Genomic DNA, 26,878 nt, shown 5'->3' with positions numbered 1-26,878 from the left:
ATACGGTAGCCTCAGGGGGGAGAGAGTATGAGTGCAGACAGACATACACACACACACAATATTCATGCAAACACACACAGTGTGGGTGGGAACAGTGGTCTAAGGTGTACCCGAGAGAGCGGAGACACTAGGTTGACTGACTCCAGATTCCTGTTATGAGTGTAGAGAAACTACTGCTGGTACTAATATTGCTGACATAGCTATTACCATAGTAACTACTAATCAAATCAAATCAAATGTATTTATATAGCCCTTCGTACATCAGCTGATATCTCAAAGTGCTGTACAGAAACCCAGCCTAAAACCCCAAACAGCAAGCAATGCAGGTGTAGAAGCACGGTGGCTAGGAAATACTCCCTAGAAAGGCCAAAACCTAGGAAGAAACCTAGAGAGGAACCAGGCTATGTGGGGTGGCCAGTCCTCTACTGGCTGTGCCGGGTGGAGATTATAACAGAACATGGCCAAGATGTTCAAAAATGACCAGCATGGTCAAATAATAGTAAGGCAGAACAGTTGAAACTGGAGCAGCAGCATGGCTGCTGCAACACAAATATTAGTAGTTAAGGTTTAACAGCAGGGCATATGGGTTTGGGTTGAGCATAATTCACGATGAGATCGTATTTGTGAAACAAAATGCAATAATGTTTGGAAGAGGGGACCAAGTTATACTGAAAGGAAAGGGTCAGTCCTTTCGAATGTTATATTGTTTTAGAACATCACTCAGAAGACGCACTATCGATTCCATGGGTCATTTCATGTAACGCAAAAATGTATTTTATACATGTCAGATTTCAATACTGGCCGATGTCATACCTCAGGGCGATGTCATAACTCAGGGCGATGTCATAACTCAGGGCGATGTCATAACTCAGGGCGATGTCATAACTCAGGGCGATGTCATAACTCAGGGCGATGTCTTCTCTCCAATGAGCCATTGATAATATTTTTGACATATTCCTACTTCGAGAAATGTGTAATTTAACGAAAGGTCTGCCTCTTTAGTCCAGGGTGCATTGCATGGTGCCATAGCCAGAGATATTACAGAAAGGAGATAGGAATCCAATGAATGAAAGAACATATAACACCCTACCCAGTTGACAGTCGACCAATCGCATTCACTTTGTCATGCTGCGTCACACGGTTGCTAAGCTAATCATCACGCAGTCCCTTCTCAATGTCAATATATACTGTATGTATACATGCCTATTTTCCTCAAAAGTACTTCATGTCACGATCCAAAAGCTCTACGATACTACAGATAACTAACTTGCTATCTCACATCTTGGAAACGATCTGTAATGTTCTACTTCATGTTGAGGAAAGTTGTGCTAATGTTGGGTCTTTGAGCTAGCGCACAATAGACTCCCATTCACTCCTTGAAGGATAGTGTCCCTTTTCCCAGAATCGCTCAGAATGCACCGAATGCCCCATTGCGTAGCATGTGCAACGTTTCCCATCTACTCAAAAGTATATCTGCCTTTGCGAATGTTAGACATATTGATCTGCAGGTTGAACATGGTCAGATTGTAGACTCCAAAATTGATAGTCCAGTTTGTTTTGGTGATTTTACAGCTAACTAGCTATGTTACATTCTGATACTGTCTTTGGTGTTATTGTGTGTAGCTACGTTTGCTAGCTAGCCATCCATAGAGCGAGCATTGCATCGTTGATTTCACATGCAATGCTCCAACTTTATTATAACGGAAAAGTGAAACATTTGTTCACCAAAAATATTGTTCTCACATATTACTGTAATTTAACACTGTAAATTAAAGGAATGAGTGGTTTTGCGTGGGTTTTTCTTTTAATGCAAATACTTGGTGCTCCTCTTTTACTGGTTAGTGTTTACTAATGACTAACTTTGTATATAAATAACATACCTTACTACAGTACCACTTCACTTTTTCTCTTTTCCCTGAACCGAGCCATTATGATGTCACTGTGGGGCCGCCAGAGGGCCTCTTATCAGCTGTCACTCAAAAGCTCCCCCTGCCGACCATCCCTCCCCCCACTCAACCCTCCCTTGTACCTGATCTCAGCAGACATTGTGTGTGTGTGTGCAATGGTGTAAATAACTTATTTTAAATTACTACTTAAGGCAGGACATGAAAATGGTTCAATTCACACTCCTATCAAGAGAACATCCCTGGTCATCTCTACTGCCCTTATCAAGAGAACATCCCTGGTCATCTCTACTGCCCTTATCAAGAGAACATCCCTGGTCATCCCTACTGCCCTAAATGATGTCTGAGTGATGGAGTGTGCCCCTGGCTATCCATAAATTCAATTTACTTTTGATACTTAAGTTTATTTAAAACCAAATAATTTTTGACTTTTAATCAAGTTGTATTTTACTGGGTGACTTCCAATTTTACTTGATCCATTTTCTATTAAGTTATCTCTACTTTTATTCAAGTATGACAATTCTGTACTTTTCCAGCACCATGAGAGAGTGTGTTGGGGGGAGGTTATTAGGGTTATTTATGGATCTGACTCTATACAGACTTGGGGGAGGAGAGGGGGAGTAGGAACGCAGGTTGGATGAGCTCATTCTACAGTAGAGGTCTTTCATTTATCTACTGACACCTGTCATAGGAGCTCACTGTCTGAAGAGAGCAGCTTAACCTTATACACCTCCAGACATACTGTCCTTTTGTCTGTCTGTCTGTCTGTCTGTCTGTCTGTCTGTCTGTCTGTCTGTCTGTCTGTCTGTCTGTCTGTCTGTCTGTCTGTCTGTCTGTCTGTCTGTCTGTCTGTCTGTCTGTCTGTCTGTCTGTCTGTCTGTCTGTCTGTCTGTCTGTCTGTCTGTCTGTCTGTCTGTCTGTCTGTCTGTCTGTCTGTCTGTCTGTCTGTCTGTCTGTCTGTCACACTATGTGGGTTGCTCTCCCTCACTCTCTCACTGTCTCTTCACATTCTGTCTTTCTGTCCATCTATGCTTCCATCTCTCAATATCACTCTCTCCCTCTACCTGTTTTAATGTTGCAATGTTAAGAGAACAAAACAGCATTCCTTAAGCAGTCTACACTTTGCTTTCTCTTAATTCCTCTATCAGTTTCTATACATGAGCCGACATTCTCTCTTTCTCACAGAGCCCCTCTCCCTCCCTCCCCTCTAACATATACAGTGCGAATGCCTGGGATCCATTAAGTTATGAATTAGATTGTGGTGAAAAATCAACGTTGCTGCTAATGAATGGGAGGTCCCACCCTCTCTCCAGACCTCCAGGGAAGAGATCCCATTACCAGGAGAAAAGATCTACAGCAGCAGCTAACAACAACACAGCAGAGGAGAATGTCAACACAGAGTGTGAGGAGAAAGAGTGAGTTTGGAGAATGGAGAGTGGTTGTGCATTGGTTACAGAGAATGAGAGTGAAGGGTAGAGATAGTGTAGAGGAAAGAGAGGGTAGAGGAGAGAGAGTGTAGGGGAGGGAGCACTTTCACTAACAGTTGCATAACTGTCTGCTGTTTGAAACTCTTTCACATCAATGATGAGAGCAATATTGCAGAACTTATAGTCAAATACATGCGTACACACCAAACTCAAAACGCACATACAGAACCCCAAACTGGAAGAAACTTTATCCTTTAACGAGTCCGATATCTTTTCCAGCTTTCACTGGAACAGGCCCAGATCCACGCCTTTTGCGTGAAGAAAAGACGTCGGAAAAGAGGCCGCAGATTGAGCACCCTTCTGAGAATCCGGAGTCTCGAGGTACTGCTCGTCTGAGGTAGAGTACCTTATGATAAGCTGTAGACCACACTATCTACCAAGAGAGTTCTCATCTGTATTCGTAGCCTTCTATTTACCAACACAAAGCGAAGCTGGCACTAAGACCGCTCTTAACCAACTCTATAAAGCCATAGGCAAAGAAAAAAAGTGGTGCTCCTAGCGCACAGGGACTTTAATGCAGGCAAACTTAAATCAGTTTTAACAGATTTTTACCAGCATATCACATGTGCAACCATGGGAAACAAAATCCTAGACCACCTTTACTCCACACACAGAGATGCATACAAGCTCTCTCCCGCCCTCCATTTGGCAAATCTGACCATAATTCTATCCTCCTAAAACTAAAGCAGGAAGTACCAGTGATACACCACCTCAGTCATCGGCTTCATCAATAAGTGCATCAATGATGTCTTCCCCACAGTGACTGTAAGTACATATCCCAACCAGAAGCCATGGATTACAGGTAACATCCGCATCGAGCTAAAGGCTAGAGCTGCCGCATTCAAGGAGCAGGACACTAATCCATACGCTTATAAGAAATCCGGCTATGCACTCAGACTAACCATCAAACAAGCAAAGCATCAATACAGGATTAAGATTGAATCCTACTACACCGGCTCTGAAGCTCGTCAGATGTGGCAGGGCTGGAAAACTATTACGGACTACAAAGGGAAACCCAGACGCGAGCTGCCCAGTGACGCGAGCCTACTAGACAAGTGAAATGCCTTTTATGCTCGCTTCGAGGAAAGTAATACCAAAGCATGCACTAGAGCACCGGCTGTTCTGGATGACTAAGATAATGCTCTCGGTATCTTTAAATCCTTTAAAAAGGTCAACATTCACAAAGCTGCTGGGCCAGACGGATTACCAGGACGTGTAATCAAAGAATGTGCGGACCAACTGACAAGTGTCTTAACTAACATTTTCAACCTCTCCCTGACCGAGTCTGTAATACCTCCATGTTTCAAGCAAGTCACCATAGTCCCTGTGCCCAAGGAAGTGATGTTAACCTGCCTAAATGATCACCACCCTGTGGCACTCAGGTAGGTAGCCATGAAGTACTTTGAAAGGTTGGTCATGGCTCACATCAACAGAATCCTCCTGGACACCCTAGACCCACTCCAATTCGCATACCGCCCCAAAAGATCCACAGATGGCGCAATCTCAATCTCACTCCACACTGCTCTCTCTCACCTGGACAAAAGGAACACCTATGTTAGAATGCTGTTCATTGACTACAGCTCAGCGTCCAACACCATAGTGCCCCAGAAGCTCATCACTAAGCTAAGAACTCTGGGACTAAACACCTCCCTCTGCAACTGGATCTTGGACTTCCTGACGGGCCACCCCCAGGTTGTAAAAGTAGGCAACAACACATCTGCCACGCTGATCCTTAACACTGGGGCCCCTCAGGGGTGTGTACTTAGTCCCCTCCTGTATTCCCTGTACACCCACGTGTGGCCAAACATGACTTCAACACCATCATTAAGTCTGCTGAAGACACAACAGTGATCACCGACAACGGTGAGACGGCCTATAGGGAGGAGGTAAGAGAACTGGCAGTGTGGTGCAAGGACAACAACCTCTCCCTCAATGTGAGCAAGACTAAGGAGCTGATTGTGGACTACAGGAAAAGGCGGGCCGAACAGGCCCCCATTAACATCGACGGGGCTGTAGTGGAGCGGGTTGAGAGTGTCAAGTTCCTTGGTGTCCACGTCACCAACGAACTACCATGAACCAAACATGCCAAGACAGTCATGAAGAGGGCACGACAAAACCTATTCCCCCTCAGGAGACTGAAAAGATTTGGCATGGGTCCTCAGATCCTCAAAAGTTTCTACAGCTGCACCATCGAGAGCATCCTGACCAGTTGCGTCACTGCCTGGTATGGGAACTGCTCGGCATCTGACCGTAAGGCCCTACAGTTGGTAGTGCGAACGGCTTAGTACATCACTGGGGCCAAGCTTCCTGCCATCCAGGACCTATATAATAGGCAGTGTCAGAGGAAAGCCCATAAAATTGACAGACTTCAGTCACCCAGGTTATAGACTTTTCTCTGCTACCGGTACTGGAGCGCCTAGTCTAGGAACAAAATGCTCCTCAACAGCTTCTACCCCAAAGCCATAAGACTGCTGGAACAATCTGTAAAATCGCCACCGGACAATTTACATTGACCCCCCCCCCTCTAGTACACTGTTTGTTTGTTACCTATGCATAGTCACTTCGTCCCCACCTACATGTAATGATTACCTCAACTAGCCTGTACCCCCGCACACTGACTCGGTACCGGTGCCCCTGAATATAGCCTCGTTATTCTTATTCTTATTGTGTTACTTTTTATGATCATTTATTTTATTTTAGTCTACTTGGTAAATATTTTCTTCTTGAACTGCGCTGTTGGTTAAGGGTTTGTAAGTAAGCATTTCACGGTAAGGTCTACACTTGTATTTGGCGCATGTGACAGTTTGATTTGACTTTGCCACTTTAATCAGTGTCGCTGCAGGGTGTGTGTCTGCAGGGTGTGTTACTGCAGTGTTAGGGGCTATGAGCTGGTCACAGTAGGGTTGCTGGCCGCCAGGGTGGGAAACCTGCCTCTGCGTTTCTACACACACACTCTGTTACCACTAGCAACACAAGCAGGAGAGCACAAATAAATCACACACACACACACACACACACACACACACACACACACACACACACACACACACGCACACGCACACACACACGCACACACACACACACACACACACACACACACACACACACACACACACACACACTGGGAGAGAGACGGAGAGAAGCCTACTTACCTGCTTCAGCACTAATTAAAAACTCCACAGTAGGAGGGAGTTCAACACATTATTGTAGGGGCCAGAGAAATGATCTCCTCCACTACGGCTGCCCTTGGTTACATCCCTAAACAGCCAACAAGCCCCTGAGAAACCCCTCCTTCCACCCTCCCAACCTATCATGACCTGCAGGGATAGCTGGAGGGGGAGAGAAGCGGGAAGCCGTCACTATAGTATGTCAGCACCTTGGCACACAGTACAGTACAGCCCAACCCAGCAGAGGCCCACTTTATGACTTTCTGACTGCAACAGTCATCCTATAGTCCAAACGCCTGTCCCTGAGTGACACACAGCCTATTTAGTATTCTTGTGTCTTCCCGGTACACCACGGCCTTCATATACCGACAGACAGGAACCAATAAAAGACTTTCACAGAGCTAGGGATTGAGTGTTTGATTGGCAGTGAGGCTCACCATGTGTGTGTCTGTGTGTGTGTATGGTTACTAGAGGGAGGTAGTGTATATGGGCACAGTTGATCCAATAGTCATGGTTCTGGGCATCATTGCAGGCGTTTCTCCTAGTTTTTGTTACTAGGTTAGGGAAGAATGGATAGCTGGTTGTGCCTGCACCAATATCTTTAAAACCAATCGACGAATAGAAGCCTTTTGGTTTAAATCTAGACCAATATGTGTTAATCTACTGGCAATGGTGAGAACTGACAATGGGATTAGAATAACTGGACTTTGTAAGGTCACGGCAAGATCCAAACACAGGATTTTGAGACAAAGCTTGATTCACGATAGGAAAGAACCAGCACATGTTCTCCTGAACCACAGCAGTATCCTGCATGTTCCGCTCCATAAATAACTCCTATTGGGTTAATGATCCATTTCCTCTGATATGGAAGACATATGGAATAACCACGCTGGGTTCTCTCCAGCTTGGCCCACAACGTTTCCGCAATGTCAGTTTGCGTTACGTTGGCTGTGTGCACGCTGGTTTGTTGGCTGTGTGCACGCTGGTTTGTTGGCTGTGTGTATGCTGGTTTGTTGGCTGTGTGCACGCTGGTTTGTTGGCTGTGTGTATGCTGGTTTGTTGGCTGTGTGCACGCTGGTTTGTTGGCTGTGTGTATGCTGGTTTGTTGGCTGTGTGCACGCTGGTTTGTTGGCTGTGTGCACGCTGGTTTGTTGGCTGTGTGTATGCTGGTTTGTTGGCTGTGTGTATGTTGGTTTGTTGGCTGTGTGCACGCTGGTTTGTTGGCTGTGTGTATGCTGGTTTGTTGGCTGTGTGTATGCTGGTTTGTTGGCTGTGTGTATGCTGGTTTGTTGGCTGTGTGTATGCTGGTTTGTTGGCTGTGTGTATGCTGGTTTGTTGGCTGTGTGTATGCTGGTTTGTTGGCTGTGTGTATGCTGGTTTGTTGGCTGTGTGTATGCTGGTTTGTTGGCTGTGTGTATGCTGGTTTGTTGGCTGTGTGCACGCTGGTTTGTTGTGACCATGACCAGATTTGGACACATCATTCTAATTTCCTTCTTGTGTATTTCACTCATTTTTCCCTTGTTCCCTATTTTCTGGGTTGTAAGAGAGCCCTCCTCCTCCTGCCTTCTGACATTTAGGGAAGGGGTGATTTAGACCAAATTGATTACTTTTTATAGCGGGGAGAACATAACATGTTGAAGTGCCACAGACCGTGAACAATTTATTATCCAGACAAGGAGGACTCTCCAGATTTTTTCCCTTTTTACTCATTTGCGTATTTTTTCTTCTTTTGATCCCCCGTCTTCCTCTTCCTCTGTTTCCATCACTCGCTCTTTCTCTCAAACTGTTGTGCTCTCCTCCTCACTTTCTCACCCCTTTAATCCTTCTCCCGCTCTCTCTCTCACTCCCCCTCACTCACTTTGTCTTCCTCATTCCTTCATCCTCTCTCTTCTCCCCTTTTCCCTCCCTCCCCCCTCTCTCTGTCGACTGCTGCGCACATGTTATACTTGGCTCAGTGTACACAGAGAGCTTGTGGAAACCTGCTGTCTCTCTTACACTTCAACTCGTCCAGTGTGTATGAGAGCGTGTGTGTGTGTGTGTGTGTGTGTGTGTGTGTGTGTGTGTGTGTGTGTGTGTGTGTGTGTGTGTGTGTGTGTGTGTGTGTGTGTGTGTGTGTGTGTGTGTGTGTGTGTGTGTGTGTGTGTGTGTGTGTGTGTGTGTGTGTGTGTGTGTGTGTGTGTGTGTGTGTGTGTGTGTGTGATTTACAGCTTTATGGCTCCCTCTCCAGTTAAAAACCAACAAATAAACATCATTAATTCTCCTGCGGCCTCTCCACCTGTCAACACCTCACACCCCTCCCTGACCTGTTCACTAAATAACAGTCACTCCTAAGGACTGGCCTGAGATCTGTTACGGCTCAGCCTCTAGTGTTGGACATTAGCATTAGGATTAGGAAAGCTGTTCCTAGATCAGGATTTATGGAGCACTGGACTAAAGGCCAATTTAGATGAAAATGCAGTAAATATCTACTTAAACTATCTACTTAAAATACTTGAAAATATCAGTAATTCAGTGCAGTGTGTCGTGTTAGTGAAGTGTGAAAATTATATTACAATTTCAAAGAAAAAATATTTATCATCTGAATATTTGATTTCAAAACGTGTCAATATTTCATAGTTTCACATTGCAGGGAGTTGCAGCAGCATAGTGTAGGAGTGAGGCCAGTGTGTGTGTGTGTGCGTGTATATGTGTGTGTGTGCATGTATATATGGGTGTGAGTGTGACTGAGGTCAAGGGCACTTGACTGTTTGTGTTTGCCATGGCAGCTGTGGGGCTTTAACTGTGTGTTGGTTTTAGATGATCTGATTGGCTCAGGGTGTATAAACTGCCCTGTAAGCCCTCTCTGTAACATGTTCACACACAACAGGGCTGACTCTAATGTTGGTCAACTGCGGTCCTACTGGGGAACAGATGTCGCCACAAATCACTGTCACACTGCCCATAGCATGGTGCTGAGGTCACACACACACACAACCCCTTAACCCACAGGCCTCCCAGTCACCTAACCCCTGTGCTCCAGGTAGAGGTCCGACATGGGGGCAGTGACCTGGGGCACCCACCCAGAAACCCCCTGCCTCAGGCCGTCCCACTACAGAGGCCTGAGAGAGAAGGGAAGGGTCAGGCTCATGTACAGAAGGATAGAGAGGGGTAGATCCACCAATATAGGTGTTGAGCTATGACGGCTGTAAGAGAGAGAGAGAGAGATACCGAGAGAGAGAGAGACACACACACCGAGAGAGAGAGAGAGAGAGAGAGAGAGAGAGAGAGAGAGAGAGAGAGAGAGAGAGAGAGAGATACAGAGAGATACAGAGAGAGAGAGAGACACACACAGACTGAGAGAGAGAGAGAGACCGAGAGCGAGAGACTGAGAGAGAGAGACTGAGAGAGAGAGACAGAGAGAGAGAGAGACCGAGAGAGAGAGAGAGAGACCGAGAGAGAGACCGAGAGAGACCGAGAGAGAGACCGAGAGAGAGAGACTGAGAGAGAGAGAGACCGAGAGAGACTGAGAGAGAGAGACTGAGAGAGAGAGATAGAGACCGAGATGGAGAGAGAGAGAGAGAGAGAGAGAGAGAGAGAGAGAGAGAGAGAGAGAGAGAGAGAGAGAGAGAGAGAGAGAGAGAGAGAGACCGAGAGAGAGACCGAGAGAGAGAGAGAGAGAGAGAGACCGAGAGAGAGACCGAGAGAGAGAGAGCGACCGAGAGAGAGACCGAGAGAGAGACCGAGAGAGAGACACACACTGAGAGAGAGACCGAGAGAGAGAGAGAGACCGAGAGAGAGACCGAGAGAGAGAGACCGAGAGAGAGAGAGAGCGACCAAGAGAGAGACCGAGAGAGACACACCGAGAGAGAGACCGAGAGAGAGAGACACACCAAGAGAGAGAGAGAGAGACAGAGCGCACCGAGGGAGTGCTAAGAGGTTTCAGTCAGTCAGCCAGACAGTCAGTCAGGTCTAGTTCGAGGAGGAAGCAGCCTCTAGGCTCTGGGGGACCACACGTCCACTCTGCCTGGAAAGGCCACAAAAGGTCAACTTTACATGGGGATGACGGAGACACAGACACTAATTATCAGACACGTAACCCCCCCCCCACACACACACACACACACAGACAACCAAGTTCATATCTCTAACACACACACTAACCGAACAACCCATAAATCACAGTGTGGTATTTTGGCTGCACTTATCAGATGAGAAATATGCATGGAAGGAAAAACGCACATGCCCTCAGTCTGACCCTCTGCTGTTGCCGGGAGAAACCAGGGGCAGGGTTTTGTCTGCAGTCTGAAAAGCACTGATGGGTTTACATATCAAACATGAGAGCCACACATCAGCCAATGAGATGGGCACATTTCTCCTCTACAGCCAATGGACATCTACAGTGAATAGTTAAGGTCTCTCTTTGAAATACAGTGTTGAAAGTTGGAGAAGGACAGTATTTTCTGGTAACTAAGGTTGGGTCTCTTTTGCTGTATTTATTCAGACAGCCCAATTCTGAATTCTTTTGACCAATCAGATCAACTATTTTGCCAATAATTGGGCTGCCTGTGTAAACACAGACACTAAGGTAAGAGAGGTCCCTATGTGAGTGACAACTGGTCTGTCTTTGGAGTTAGAACCGTCCTCCCTCCCTCCCTAGAACCGTCCTCCCTCCCTCCATAGAACCGTCCTCCCTCCCTCCCTAGAACCGTCCTCCCTCCCTCCCTAGTACTGTCCCCCCTCCCTCCCTTGCACCATTCTCCCTCCCTCCCTAAAACTGTCCTCCCTCCCTAGTACTGTCCTCCCTCCCCCTCCCTCCCTAGCATCGTCCTCCCTCCCTCCCTAGAACTGTCCTCCCTCCCTAGTACTGTCCTCCCTCCCTAGTACTGTTCTCCCTCCCCCTCCCTCCCTAGCATCGTCCTCCCTCCCTCCCTAGAACTGTCCTCCCTCCATAGTACTGTCCTCCCTCCCTAGTACTGTCCTCCCTCCCTAGTACTGTCCTCCCTCCCTCCCTCCCTAGTACTGTCCTCCCTCCCTAGCACTGTCCTCCCTTCCCTCCGTAGTACTGTCCTCCCTCCCTCCCTAGTACCATCCTCCCTCCATCCCTAGTACCATCCTCCCTCCTTCCCTAGTACCGTCCTCCCTCCCTCCCTCCCTTGTACCGTCCTCCCTCCCTCCCTTGTACCGTCCTCCCTCCCTCCCTTGTACCGTCCTCCCTCCCTTGTATCGTCCTCCCTCCCTCCCTAGTACCATCCTCCCTCTCTCTCGTCAGATGAGCAGTAGTGGAGAATTAAACCACAAGTTCACAGAAAGGTCACCCTGGGGTGAATCTCCCTGGCTCCACTGCCTCCCCAATTAACCCTTTCAGTCATCCCACATCACACTGACTGGCCAGGGACTGTTCAAAGTCAACGTTGTCACATCAACGTTCTCACAATGTGCCTTTAATGTTACATCAACTCTCCTCTTAGAGAGAATATTTCTGTAAATTCCATCTAGGGGCTGAGGCTGTGAATTAGCATTAAAAGCAGATACAATGTACCTGACTGTTGATGAATTGATGACTCAATGTGTCAATGGTTGAATCTGTCTCCATCAAATCAACTAACTGAATAAATAAATAAAACCACAAGCACACACATTTAATACACATTCGCATATACTGCAGACCAGTGGTTCCAGTCCTCCAACAGCCCTCATTTCTGTTGTAGCCCAAGACAAACACACCTGATTCAACTGGTCAACTAATCATTGAGCCTTCAATGAGTGTGGTTACATGCACACAATAATGATATTATTGTGGATTAGTCAGATTAATATAATAATTGCAAGAATAACGACTTCCCTAATAGTCCTGTTTCCATGGACATATCTGAAATCAGGCTACTGGAAGGCACTCTGCTAAATGCAGAACAAAGGTTCTACGACAGCGAATGTGTTCTTTTTGAGAAGCGCATTTGATTCTGAGTTGGGACATATAACGTTTGTATGTGAAAATGACTTCTCCCGAACTCACTGCACCCACGCTAACGAGGGAGGCTCTCAGCTGGTGCTGGCACATCCGCAGATCAAAGACACCGCTGAAATGTCGCTTAAGGTGTTTACATGTCCTAATAATTCAAAAGATTGCTCAGAAAACCAGGTATTTTAACCAATGTATGCTTACGTCGATTTTGATAAACAGAGTAAGGTCTTTACATGACTATGGCATAATCTGCCTACTACCATAATCCGTTTAAAAATTGAAGTATTTGTGTGCATGTAAACATACTCAATGAGTTTAATCTGGTGAGTTTGTTCGGGGAACAACAAAAATGTGTGCTGTCGGGGAGATTGAAGGACTGGAGGTACTGGAGGATTGGAGGTACTGGAGGACTGGAGGGACTGGCGGACATGAAGTACTGGAGGTACTGGAGGACGGGAAGTACTGGAGGTACTGGAGGACTGGAGGGACTGGCGGACAGGAAGTACTGGAGGTACTGGAGGACGGGAAGTACTGGAGGTACTGGAGGACGGGAAGTACTGGAGGTACTGGAGGACGGGAAGTACTGGAGGTACTGGAGGACTGGAGGGTCTGGCGGACGGGAAGTACTGGAGGTACTGGAGGACGGGAAGTACTGGAGGTACTGGAGGGACTGGCGGACAGGAAGTACTGGAGGTACTGGAGGACGGGAAGTACTGGAGGTACTGGAGGACGGGAAGTACTGGAGGGACTGGAGGACGGGAAGTACTGGAGGTACTGGAGGACGGGAAGTACTGGAGGGACTGGCGGACGGGAAGTACTGGAGGTACTGGAGGACGGGAAGTACTGGAGGTACTGGAGGACGGGAAGTACTGGAGGTACTGGAGGACGGGAAATACTGGAGGTACTGGAGGACGGGAAGTACTGGAGGTACTGGAGGACAGGAAGTACTGGAGGTACTGGAGGACTGGAGGGGCTGGCAGACGGGAAGTACTGGAGGTACTGGAGGACGGGAAGTACTGGAGGTACTGGAGGACAGGAAGTACTGGAGGACTGGAGGGACTGGCGGACGGGAAGTACTGGAGGTACTAGAGGACGGGAAGTACTGGAGGTACTGGAGGACGGGAAGTACTGGAGGTACTGAAGGACTGGAGAGACTGGCGGACAGGAAGTACTGGAGGTACTGGAGGACGGGAAGTACTGGAGGTATTGGAGGATTGGAGGGACTGGCGGACGGGAAGTACTGGAGGTACAGGAGGACGGGAAGTACTGGAGGACTGGAGAGACTGGCGGACAGGAAGTACTGGAGGTACTGGCGGACAGGAAGTACTGGAGGTACTGGAGGACTGGATGTACTGGAGGTACTGGAGGACTGGAGTTACTGGAGGTACTGGATGTACTGGAGGTACTGGAGGACTGGAGTTACTGTAGGTACTGGAGGACTGGAGGTACTGGATGCACTGGAGGACTGGAGGTACTGGAGGACTGGAGGTACTGGAGGACTGGATGTACTGGAGGTACTGGAGGACTGGATGTACTGGAGGTACTGGCGGTACTGGAGGACTGGAGTTACTGGAGGTACTGGATGTACTGGATGTACTGGAGGACGGGAAGTACTGGAGGACTGGAGTTGGGAAACAGTGCTGTAGGCTACATCCACAGTACTGGCATACTTGCATAACACCTATGGACATGAACACCAGACTTAGTTCAGACAGCAGAGAACATAAAATAGCATTCCAGTGGTTAGAACTGGGTGGCTGCTTTAATCCATGTCTCTGTTGAGTGACGACAGTATATAAAACCTCACTGAGATGTACTAATTGGGGGGGGGGGAAATTGAACTGGCAAATGTACAAGTGTGTGTACTTCTTTATAGAAACACTAACCACCTACACACACACGCACAGACACACAAGACCCAGACACACCTAGACCCACACCCAGACACCACACACACAAAAACAGCCATATTACCCCACCCACAGGGTAACCCAGACCCAGTGCTTCCAAGAAACCTCCTTTCATTCCACAAGACAGTGTGTCTCTCTCTCTCTCTCACACACACACACACACACACACACACACACACACACACACACACACACACACACACACACACACACACACACACACACACACACACACACACACACACACACACACACACACACACACACACACACACACAGCTATGAACATCTGCACATAACTCCCCTCAGCATAAATGATGGAAAAATAGCAGTGTGTGTGTGTGTAGGTGTGTGTGTGTGTGTGTGTGTGTATATATATATCTATATATATATATATATATATATATATATATATATATATATATATAGAGAGAGAGAGAGAGAGAGAGAGAGAGAGAGAGAGAGAGAGAGAGAGAGAGAGAGAGAGAAAGACAGGCCCTCTATCAGAGGGAGTTTCCCTACAAACTCAACAGAAAGTAACCGTGTCTCTTATGGTTTGTTGTGTGTGAGAGAGGGAGACTCTTGTTCAGAGAGATGAGCTCATACTTATCAGCTTGACATTGTCCATGTGTTGGGCGTGTGTGCCAGTGTGAGACACACGTAACCCATCCCTTCACACACACGTGCACACAGACACACACACACACACGTGCACACACACACACGTGCACACACACACACACACACACACACACACACACACACACACACACACACACACACACACACACACACACACACACACACACACACACACACACACACACACACACACACACACACACACACACACACACACACACACACACACACACAGATGTGCTGACCTGTCCTCCAGTAGGGTGGGGTGGGCAGGATCAGGAAGGGGCAGGAAGAGGGATTTAGACAGAACAAAGGACAACCAGGCTTCAACACACAGGAAGTGATTGTAGAGGGGACAGAGTGGACATAACACACTACGTTACACTCAACCCTTACCCAGCTCTACCAGCACGGACAACAACCCTGATCTCAGTATATGTGTGTGTGTCTGTGTACATACCACAAAGTCCCCATGAGTCAGTAGCCAGTGTGTGTGTGCGTGTGTGTGAGAGTGTGCGTCTTACAAAGGTCATTGAAGTGGGTAAGTAGTAGTTGTGTGTGGCATCAGTTTCAGAGTAAAAGACTGGGCCAGGTTTACACAAGAGAGCATGTCAAGGAAGCTTTGGTGAGAACATGCATGAGACTGTGTGTGTGTGTGTGTGTGTGTGTGTGACCCTGCAGATGCTTACAGAGCCCTCTGTCCCAGACACTGGCCCATGGCAGCCGGCCATAGAGAGAGAAGGGAACCTCCCCAGTGTTTTCCTGCCAGCGTTTCCCCAACGTTCTCCCTGCGTCACTCTTAGGTTTCCTCTTTGGTTTGCACAGTTGGTGCTCGTCAGATCTAATTAATTAACACAATTAAAGCCATGTGCCCGACAGGGCCCGCCATCCACACAGCTCTTGCTTGGCTCGTGTGTGTGTGTGTGTGTGTACGCGTGTTGGGTCGGAGATTATGTGCTGTGTGTATGTGAAAGTGTGTGTGTGTGTGTGTACACGTGTACCTGGAAATGGCTCTCATTTCCATGGCTCAATATTTGCCATGGGGCACAGCCCAGCCTCTAAAGGACTAATGATGGAAACTAATCATGTCCACTGTGATCACACATGAGGACAGCTCTGAGGAGAGAGAGGAAGAGGAGGGAGAGAGGAGCTAAGGGGAAGAATGAGGGAAAGTGCAGGGGAAATTGGGGACAATGAGGGGGAGAAGGTGTGTGAGGGAGGCAGTGGGACAGAAAGGAATGGACACAGAGAGATAGAGAGAGAGTTAGTGGTCCATACAGAGGCTGATATTTTGAACATTCCCCAATAGAGCTTTTTACTCCATGAACTTTGACCTTATTGGGTCCCCATGGAGATGGGGTCATACTGTAAAACCACACGCTCCACATCTGGACTGGCCTCCTGCTTTGGACCCTCGCTATTTTTCTCTAATTCTTTCTACTCCTTTCTGTTCCCTCTCTTCACCTCCTCTCTCCTGTTCCTCCTGCCTCCCTCCTCATCTGGTCCTAAACAAATCTCAATGTCAACACATAGGCCTTGGCCAAGGCACCAGGGCTATACAGAGGTTGCTGGTGAGGCTTTGGGGGCTCGTTGGGGTGTTGAGGATATTGGACCAGCGGGATGTGTGTGTGTGTGTGTGTATGAGTGTCTGCGGAGGCATGTGTTCTCAGTCTCAGCTCAGTGGCTACTGACCCACCCGTCCGTCCGTCCATCCACGCTGCCTAACTTCCCCCACCCCCCATTGACTCCAATATTCATGTCTCAGCTCAGTGGCTACTGACCCCGTCCGTCCGTCCGTCCGTCATTCCGTCCGTCCATGTGCACGCTGCCTAACCTCCCCCACCCCCCATTGACTCCAATATTCATGTCTCAGCTTATAGCAAGTGACAGCTGACGATTAACCCCCACCTAACCCCTCACCCCTGATCTGCTCTCTGCCCCCCAGTACAAACTGACACATCTCCTCTCCTAAACCAGGATGGCTGGACTGACATTGCTCATCACACACACACACACACAGTTGTTGTTACATCAGATGGAAAGGGGCTTATAGAGAAAAGTGCTAGAAAGAGAGGTTTAGAATTTAGAATGAATGGTGAAAGAAGGTCATATTGGCAGAGAGATATAGGAAGACCTAAACCAGAGAGACAAGGGTCTGGTTCTAGAGAGAGAGAGAGACAAGGGTCTGGTTCTAGAGAGAGAGAGAGACAAGGGTCTGGTTCTAGAGAGAGAGAGAGACAAGGGTCTGGTTCTAGAGAGAGAGAGAGACAAGGGTCTGGTTCTAGACAAGAGAGAGAGAGAGACAAGGGTCTGGTTCTAGAGAGAGAGAGAGACAAGGGTCTGGTTCTAGAGAGAGAGAGAGACAAGGGTCTGGTTCTAGAGAGAGAGAGAGACAAGGGTCTGGTTCTAGAGAGAGAGAGAGAGACAAGGGTCTGGTTCTAGAGAGAGAGAGAGACAAGGGTCTGGTTCTAGAGAGAGAGAGAGACAAGGGTCTGGTTCTAGAGAGAGAGAGAGACAAGGGTCTGGTTCTAGAGAGAGAGAGAGACAAGGGTCTGGTTCTAGAGAGAGAGAGACAAGGGTCTGGTTCTAGAGAGAGAGAGAGACAAGGGTCTGGTTCTAGAGAGAGAGAGAGAGACAAGGGTCTGGTTCTAGAGAGAGAGAGAGACAAGGGTCTGGTTCTAGAGAGAGAGAGAGACAAGGGTCTGGTTCTAGAGAGAGAGAGAGACAAGGGTCTGGTTCTAGAGAGAGAGAGAGACAAGGGTCTGGTTCTAGAGAGAGAGAGAGACAAGGGTCTGGTTCTAGAGAGAGAGAGAGACAAGGGTCTGGTTCTAGAGAGAGAGAGAGACAAGGGTCTGGTTCTAGAGAGAGAGAGAGACAAGGGTCTGGTTCTAGAGAGAGAGAGAGACAAGGGTCTGGTTCTAGAGAGAGAGAGAGACAAGGGTCTGGTTCTAGAGAGAGAGAGAGACAAGGGTCTGGTTCTAGAGAGAGAGAGAGACAAGGGTCTGGTTCTAGAGAGAGAGAGAGACAAGGGTCTGGTTCTAGAGAGAGAGAGAGACAAGGGTCTGGTTCTAGAGAGAGAGAGAGACAAGGGTCTGGTTCTAGAGAGAGAGAGAGAGACAAGGGTCTGGTTCTAGAGAGAGAGAGAGACAAGGGTCTGGTTCTAGAGAGAGAGAGAGACAAGGGTCTGGTTCTAGAGAGAGAGAGAGACAAGGGTCTGGTTCTAGAGAGAGAGAGAGACAAGGGTCTGGTTCTAGAGAGAGAGAGAGACAAGGGTCTGGTTCTAGAGAGAGGGTCTGGTTCTAGAGAGACAAGGGTCTGGTTCTAGAGAGAGAGAGACAAGGGTCTGGTTCTAGAGAGAGAGAGAGACAAGGGTCTGGTTCTAGAGAGAGAGAGAGACAAGGGTCTGGTTCTAGAGAGAGAGAGAGACAAGGGTCTGGTTCTAGAGAGAGAGAGAGAGACAAGGGTCTGGTTCTAGAGAGAGAGAGAGACAAGGGTCTGGTTCTAGAGAGAGAGAGAGACAAGGGTCTGGTTCTAGAGAGAGAGAGAGACAAGGGTCTGGTTCTAGAGAGAGAGAGAGACAAGGGTCTGGTTCTAGAGAGAGAGAGACAAGGGTCTGGTTCTAGAGAGAGAGAGAGACAAGGGTCTGGTTCTAGAGAGAGAGAGAGACAAGGGTCTGGTTCTAGAGAGAGAGAGAGACAAGGGTCTGGTTCTAGAGAGAGAGAGAGACAAGGGTCTGGTTCTAGAGAGAGAGAGAGACAAGGGTCTGGTTCTAGAGAGAGAGAGAGACAAGGGTCTGGTTCTAGAGAGAGAGAGAGACAAGGGTCTGGTTCTAGAGAGAGAGAGAGACAAGGGTCTGGTTCTAGAGAGAGAGAGAGAAACAAGGGTCTGGTTCTAGAGAGAGAGAGAGACAAGGGTCTGGTTCTAGAGAGAGAGAGAGACAAGGGTCTGGTTCTAGAGAGAGAGAGAGACAAGGGTCTGGTTCTAGAGAGAGAGAGAGACAACAAGGGTCTGGTTCTAGAGAGAGAGAGAGACAAGGGTCTGGTTCTAGAGAGAGAGAGAGACAAGGGTCTGGTTCTAGAGAGAGAGAGAGACAAGGGTCTGGTTCTAGAGAGAGAGAGAGACAAGGGTCTGGTTCTAGAGAGAGAGAGAGACAAGGGTCTGGTTCTAGAGAGAGAGAGAGACAAGGGTCTGGTTCTAGAGAGAGAGAGAGACAAGGGTCTGGTTCTAGAGAGAGAGAGAGACAAGGGTCTGGTTCTAGAGAGAGAGAGAGACAAGGGTCTGGTTCTAGAGAGAGAGAGAGACAAGGGTCTGGTTCTAGAGAGAGAGAGAGACAAGGGTCTGGTTCTAGAGAGCGAGAGAGACAAGGGTCTGGTTCTAGAGAGAGAGAGAGACAAGGGTCTGGTTCTAGAGAGAGAGAGAGAGACAAGGGTCTGGTTCTAGAGAGAGAGAGAGAGACAAGGGTCTGGTTCTAGAGAGAGAGAGAGACAAGGGTCTGGTTCTAGAGAGAGAGAGAGACAAGGGTCTGGTTCTAGAGAGAGAGAGAGACAAGGGTCTGGTTCTAGAGAGAGAGAGAGAAGGGAGAGAAACTTGAAGAGACTGGAGAAACACATAACATGTGTTAACCATTGCCGGGGCCGTTCCCGTGAGCAGTGGTGTACACGGCACACTTAACGGCCCAGCTCTGGAAAAGTATACTTTACAATTCATTGCTTCCTTCTCGCAAAAATTAAAGGTCTCCTGTTAAAAGCACAACTTGTCAAACGAAAGCAGCTTTTATTACAGAGCAAACTCCCGCCCCTGCCTCTGTCTAGGACCTACTTCCCCACAAGCTTGTTTTATTTAGAAAATCGATACTCTGCACATGGGACCCCAAAGTGGTTAAGAGTGTGTGTGTGTGTGTGTGTGTGTGTGTGAGAGAGAGAGAGAGAGAAATATTGCACACATATGCGAGTGTGTAGACTCACACTGGGTCTCACTTTTAACAACAGGTATCCTCAACACAACCCGTTACAGCAGTACAACATTCTTCAGCAGAATGGCTGAACCTAATGACCTTTGGGATCCTATTGACGGTATATGCTGCCCGGCACTGGAAGTGTTTCGCAGACTGGAAACCCTCCATCCGAACCAAACATTCCCAAAGGAAGCGCATTCATTCATTCATTCATTCAAGGAGATTCCCTACGGCGACAGCGCAAACAGACACACCAGGACAAACACTGTCTTCTTCCCACATGCTAGCTTCCCGCCTGGGATTCAGGGAAATAAGAGGCACATCTGTGTTTCCACCTCTGAGGGAATGGCTGCTGATGGTTATCATGGTTACCACAGCTCCTGGTCTCTCCCCTCTCTCTGAGTTCCCGGGAATACTGGAGTTAATGGGATTTTAATGGGATGTGTGGACAAAATTGGATAGATGTCACGATTTGCTCAGAAAAAGGGGGAGAGAACAGCATGGGATTAAACTCTGAATGTTTTGACCCCAAAAAAAGAGAACAAATAAGAAAACCAGCTGAAAAAACAACGTGAAACGGGCCAGAGAAGGACTTGTGATTGGGCAACTGATGGAATCTGAGATTTGATTGGTTGATTGTTAGGTAAAATGTAAGAGCCTACTCTTAAAATCTTGCTATGTGGACTATTTACAGATGTAGGATTCTAATTTGAGCCAGTCCGCTACAGCAGGAAAATAATCCTGCAGCAACAGAAAATGTGAATTACTATGTGGATTATAATTCATGGACTTTTTGGGGGGGTTGATAGAAGTGAAAATTACAATCTCCATAAGCCTTTTTAAACCTAAATACACTACATGTTTTTACATTTCCTGCATTGCAAGAAAGTTATCCTGCAAAAGGGGGATCAAATGAAGATCCTACTTTATGCATATCTATTGGACAGGAAGTCAAAGTAAGAGTCAGGGTCTTGATTGGCTGATAGATAATACGGATGTAGTTGGTGCGAGTGGGATGACATCACCCTCTGTGGTTCGAGGCGCATCGATAACATGACAACAGGTCTCACAACAGGTCTTGAACAAAGACACAACATTCTCAATACAGTCTCTCAACAGTCTAAAACACCCCAGTCCTACATTAGTAGAAACTTTTTGCACTATTTGCAATGTCATTTCTCAAAAGTCTCACAACGGTCCTGTGTTCAAAAAACAAAAAATCTCACACCATTCGCACAAGTTCTCCCGGCGTCCACAAAATCTCCTGACATTCTCTCAGCATGCCGACAACATCTCTCACCATCTATATCAGAGCAACCCAATCCGCTAGCTGGCCTGCCTGACTTCCCGCATGTCTAGAGCACTGTTGTCAACTCCATCATTAGCAATAGCCGCGTGGGTCTAAACATAACCCATTAGGTAAAGCTGGACAGAAACATTAGGGAAACATTACAACACTAGGCATCACATTCATTCCCAATCAATGGAGCCTGAGCCAGCAAAAATATCACAGAGCAAAGCTGTGTTAAACACAAGGAAAGTGACAGCATTGATATGGAGTTGCTCACACATCTACTGTAGTAGTAGCTCACTGCTGCCCAGAACACGATCTACTGTAGCAGTAGCTCAATGCTGCCCAGAACACGATCTACTGTAGCAGTAGCTCACTGCTGCCTAAAACACGATCTACTGTAGTAGTAGCTCACTGCTGCCTAAAACATGATCTACTGTAGTAGTAGCTCACTGCTGCCTAAAACACGATCTACTGTAGTAGTAGCTCACTGCTGCCTAAAACATGATCTACTGTAGTAGTAGCTCACTGCTGCCTAAAACACGATCTACTGTAGTAGTAGCTCACTGCTGCCTAAAACATGATCTACTGTAGCAGTAGCTCACTGCTGCCTAAAACACGATCTACTGTAGTAGTAGCTCACTGCTGCCTAAAACATGATCTACTGTAGCAGTAGCTCACTGCTGCCTAAAACAAGATCTACTGTAGTAGTAGCTCACTGCTGCCTAAAACACGATCTACTGTAGTAGTAGCTCACTGCTGCCTAAAACACGATCTACTGTAGCAGTAGCTCACTGCTGCCTAAAACATGATCTACTGTAGCAGTAGCTCACTGCTGCCTAAAAAACACGATCTCACTGCCTAGTAGTAGCTCACTGCTGCCTAAAACACGATCTACTGTAGTAGTAGCTCACTGCTGCCTAAAACATGATCTACTGTAGCAGTAGCTCACTGCTGCCTAAAACACGATCTACTGTAGCAGTAGCTCACTGCTGCCTAAAACATGATCTACTGTAGCAGTAGCTCACTGCTGCCTAAAACATGATCTACTGTAGCAGTAGCTCACTGCTGCCTAAAACATGATCTACTGTAGTAGTAGCTCACTGCTGCCTAAAACATGATCTACTGTAGCAGTAGCTCAATGCTGCCTAAAACATGATCTACTGTAGTAGTAGCTCACTGCTGCCTAAAACACGATCTACTGTAGCAGTAGCTCACTGCTGCCTAAAACATGATCTACTGTAGTAGTAGCTCACTGCTGCCTAAAACATGATCCTAAAACATGATCTACTGTAGCAGTAGCTCACTGCTGCCTAAAACACGATCTACTGTAGTAGTAGCTCACTGCTGCCTAAAACATGATCTACTGTAGTAGTAGCTCACTGCTGCCTAAAACATGATCTACTGCTGCCTGCCTAAAACATGATCTACTGTAGCAGTAGCTTACTGCTGCCTAAAACATGATCTACTGTAGCAGTAGCTTACTGCTGCCTAAAACATGATCTATTGTAGTAGTAGCTCACTGCTGCCTAAAACACGATCTACTGGTTACATCCTCCTGTACTTCATAAACAGATGGTTAAAGGCTTACACCATGTAAAAAGACACTATAGATGGTTGTACAATCACAAACATCATCTGATGACGAATATACTGACATACGGATGACATACGGGTGTTACAGTCTAGTGGTTGTGGACGCAGACAGACAGTCGGACACAGACAGAGAGACAGACACCATGAGAAAGTTGGTATCTTATTTTTTCCTCCCCAATTTCGTGGGATCCAATTGGTAGTTACAGTCTTGTCTCATCGCTTCAACTCCCATACGGACTCGGGAGAGGCAGAGGTCGAGAGCCGTGCGTCCTCCGTAACACAAACCAACCAAGCCGCACTGCTTCATGACACAATGCCCACTTAGCACGGGAAGCCAGCCGCACCAATGTGTCGGAGGGAACACCGTGCACCTGGCGAACGTGTCAGCATGCATCGCGCCCGGCCCGCCACAGGAGTTGCTAGTGCGCAATGGGACAAGGACATCCCTGCCGGCCAAACCCTCCACCAACCCAGATGACGCTGGGCCAATTGTGTGCCGACCCATGGGTCTCCCGGTCGCGGCCGGATGCGACAGAGCCTGGACTCCAACCCATAATCTCTAGTGGCACAGCTAGCACTGTGGTGCACTCTTAGACCACTGTGCCACTCAGGTGGCCGGTATCCTGTTCTATCCCAAAGCGTGGATGCTTCCAGCAGCCCCTGGGCTCGCTCTCTGACCCCCACTACACAGGCGATGCTGCTCCTGAGTTTACACATGCTCACACATAGCATAAACACACTTACACTTGGACAAAATACACACTTTATCTCCAAGAGTCTTCACAGATGGGAAGGTGTGTTTGTGTGTGTATGACGTGGGGGTCTGGCATCGAAGGCCTCTCTATTCCCTACTCAGCCTCCATTAATAAAAATACAAGCATAAAACAGACCCAAATTCCCGCTTCCAAATATGCCTGCCCACACACACACACACACACACACACACACACACACACACACACACACACACACACACACACACACACACACACACACACACACACACACACACACACACACACACACACACACACACACACACACACACACACACACACACACACACACCCTTTCCAGAAAGCTGTCTGCACAAGCGTTTGGCCCCCCCATGCCGAGCAGTGAGCCATGGGTCATATACTTTGGTCACAGCCGTGGAGACACAGTGAGGGGATGAGGAAAACTGTTACAGGGCTTGTAGTATGAGGGGAACAGTCAATGTCTGGCTGTAGAAGACACAGTCGCTGCTCCTGCTTCTGAGTAATAGGAGAGTAATGTCAGCAAAAGGCTAATAATATGGGGCTAATGGAACAAACCTCGTGGCCCTGTATTTGCGGTAGCTGGTAGCTTCTAGATGGCAGTAAGGTAATTGAATGGTGAGGTCTGAGGCAGCAGTAGAGGCATGTGAATTGGGATGGTGCTAATGGCTAATGGATAATAGCTGTATTGTGTGGCTGCTGACCGGAGACTGACTCAGGCGAGGGGGGTGGGTAATTGGGTTTGGGCTGAGCCCTCAGAGGAAGTGACCTTATAAACACACAGCCCTCCTCCTCCAGGCCGTGATGGAGGGAATAAGGAAATAAAAGGAGAGAGAGACTTTCAGTGATCCACTGTTTAATAAAGTACTGCTTCAGTGAAAGTTGAGAGGGCATGTTGGTGACATGTCACTGTAGACCGGGACTGATCATTGAAATGAACCCAGTCTTCCAGGAACACAGTCAGCATCATTCCTCTTTTCATGTATCTGTGTCTCAGCTACCATACACTCTGTTAGCAGTTTTGATTGAACGGGGCCCAATGCCTCTCTGTCTCTAACCTGTGTGTGTGTGTGTCTGGTATAGGTGGCGTCCCTGTGATCCCAGGTGGGCCGTGGGGGGTTCGGAGGAAAGAAGAGAGGAGACACTCTCTCTCTTTCATCTCCCTTTCATCCAGGCCGCTGAAGAAGAGAAGAGAAGGAGAGCGAGCAGCGACACAGCTCTATCCAAGACACCTTTTGAAGCCTTTCAACTGTACTAGAGGTGCTTCCTGGCTCCCATGCACCCTAACAGAGGGGTTGGTTGGAGTCTAATTACCTTTATGTCTGCCACAGGTAGAAGGTGTGTGTGTGGTTTGTCTACGGTGAAGGAGGGAGGTATAGAGGTGTAAAGTTGATTTGTTCATTTAGCCCCTTCTGCTTTCACCTGTGTGCTGTGTGTTGTGTGCCATGTAACCCCACCATTCTGGAAATTCTCTCTATGAGTTCATATATGTAAATTAGTTTGGATGTCCTTCTCTTTCCACCTCTCTCTCACACTCCCTGATGGGTGGTGGTTTGGTTGTAAGAGGGACATGCCTGGACAGAGCGCCTCTCTCTCTCTCTCTCTCTCTAGGCCCAAACCACACAGTTCCCTCCTCTGAAGATTTCCATTACAAACAAAACTAATTAGGGATTATTTCCGTTTTCTGTTTTTATGACGTTTGACAGTGGGAGGACAGGGGAGGCACAGAGAGAGAGAGAGAGAGAGAGAGAGAGAGAGAGAGAGAGAGAGAGAGAGAGAGAGAGAGAGAGAGAGAGAGAGAGAGAGAGAGAGAGAGAGAGAGAGAGAGAGAGAGAGAGAGAGAGAGAGAGAGAGAGAGAGAGAGACGCCCCTCAGGTGGGCTATAAAGCCCACAGGACGTTCAGACAGACAGATATCCATTGCCGGAGGTAAACCCCAGGCAGCCCACCCACCCCTGGAGCAGGGTATGGTATGGGGGTCTGGTTAGTAGGTTGTTTGGAGCAGATAGGATTCAAAAGAGAGGAGAATAATTCAGACTGGAGCAAGACATGAATCAGGTTGCATCACTAAGACAATTATACATTTTTTATTTTTTATTTAAATGTTTGCTAAGTTTTCTTGTTTTTCAATCAACCAACAAAACACTTTCCACATTCACAGATGTGGCAGACGTAAATAATAAATGTAAATGTAAATGATGAAATGAAATATAAAACAAAACAAACTGTCAGCAGCACTTTCACCGTTCTTATTAGCTATTTCCAGCTTTAGCGTAGACAACGAGCAAATCATTCATTTTTACAGCACCTTACACAACATGCATCTGCTCATTTCCCTAATCACCCCATTCACTCTGTCCAATTTGAAATATAGTTGAGTAGTGGAGACCAGAATCTATCAAACATGGACTGTCTCTTGTGGAGGTCATATGTGAGCTTTTCAAGAGGAAGAAAGTCAACAACCTGGTCAATCCACATTATAAATGTAGGAGGGGTATTAGAAGCCCATAACTCATCACTGATAGTCAGAGAAAGGTCCTTTTCCCAGATTATTTTCAAAGGAGTAAAGAGGAGCCTCCTTTCTCAGAAAGATTTACCCTTTGATGGATTGTGGTGTAGCAGGAAGAGTCTCAACTTCATTCAGCTCTAAACCTCCCCTTGGAAGTAAATGATGAGGAAACGACGTGTCTAATTTGAAGATATACATAAAAAAATTGGATCTTGGCCAAATGAATTCACTGCAGAGCTCTTGAAAGGATTTCAGTGTAGTGGCTTGCTGATGAAACAGGTCTGAAAAGGTCCTGATCCCTAGAGGATGCCAAAGATTAAAGTTGGCATCACTTAGGGCTTTTGGCAAGTCTGGGTTGCATACTATAGGCGAGTGAGAACATATTTGGGAGGAAATGCCAAGGTATTTCTTACAGTCCCTCCATGCTAGTAGGGTGCTGTAAATCACAAAGGTTTTGGCTATGTTGCCCACTTCACTAAAGTTATTAATGAATATAATTGAGGGGCAATGAACCACAGGATTGGGCTTCTATCTGAATCCACATTGAGTCTTGTCTGTTTGTGATCCATGTTAGCATGTTGCAGATTTGGGCAGACCAGTAGTACAATTGAAGGGAGTGAAGGGCAAGACCACCCTTAGATTCAGGATTCAATAGAGTGGAGAACTCGATCCTAGGTTTTTTATTGCCCCATATAAATTTGATGATGCTTTGGTTAGTTGTTT

General features: G+C 47.3%; 1 long non-coding RNA gene across 1 annotated transcript in view; it reads right to left on the bottom strand.

Moving 5' to 3' along the window:
* Positions 1-26,878, bottom strand: part of LOC123996321 — an 81,185-nt gene that overhangs the window by 21,045 nt on the left and 33,262 nt on the right. The gene's annotated exons all lie outside the window — the stretch shown is intronic.

This window comes from Oncorhynchus gorbuscha, linkage group LG15 (assembly GCF_021184085.1).
Source record: "Oncorhynchus gorbuscha isolate QuinsamMale2020 ecotype Even-year linkage group LG15, OgorEven_v1.0, whole genome shotgun sequence".
Lineage (NCBI taxonomy): Eukaryota > Metazoa > Chordata > Actinopteri > Salmoniformes > Salmonidae > Oncorhynchus > Oncorhynchus gorbuscha.
This window is presented reverse-complemented; position numbering and strand designations above follow the sequence as displayed.